The sequence below is a fragment of the Phalaenopsis equestris genome, unplaced genomic scaffold, assembly GCF_001263595.1.
Source record: "Phalaenopsis equestris unplaced genomic scaffold, ASM126359v1 Scaffold221702, whole genome shotgun sequence".
In the NCBI taxonomy this organism is placed as follows: domain Eukaryota; kingdom Viridiplantae; phylum Streptophyta; class Magnoliopsida; order Asparagales; family Orchidaceae; genus Phalaenopsis; species Phalaenopsis equestris.
Genome location: NW_018239910.1, coordinates 18,082 through 18,578, shown reverse-complemented (window position 1 = coordinate 18,578; position 497 = coordinate 18,082).

Sequence of the window (497 nt, the reverse complement as noted above, 5' to 3'; positions counted from 1 at the left end):
TGGATAGAAGTTGTTGCTTTACCTCGATGTGGTGCTAAAAGTGTTGCAAAATTTTTGAAAACAAATATATTTTGCAGATTTGGGATGCCGAGAATTATCATAACCGATGGGGAAAGTCATTTCAAAAATGTCATAATGGAGAAATTTTTAAAGAAATATCATATAAACCATAGGATTGTTACTGCTTATCATCCTCAGACAAGTGGTTTGGTTGAATTATCCAATCGTGAAATTAAAAGAATTATGAAAAAATCTATAAATCCAACAAAAATGGATTGGTCAGTCAAACTTGGCTATGCTTTGTGGACTTATAGGACTGTATACAGAACTCCTATAGGAATGTCCTCATATAGGCTAATATTTGGGAAAATTTGTCATTTATCAGTTGAACTTGAGCATAAAGCATATTGAATGATTAAGGAATTCAATTATAATTTAAAGGATGCTGGTGAGAAAAGGTTATTACAATTAAATGAGCTTGAAGAGATAAGGAATGT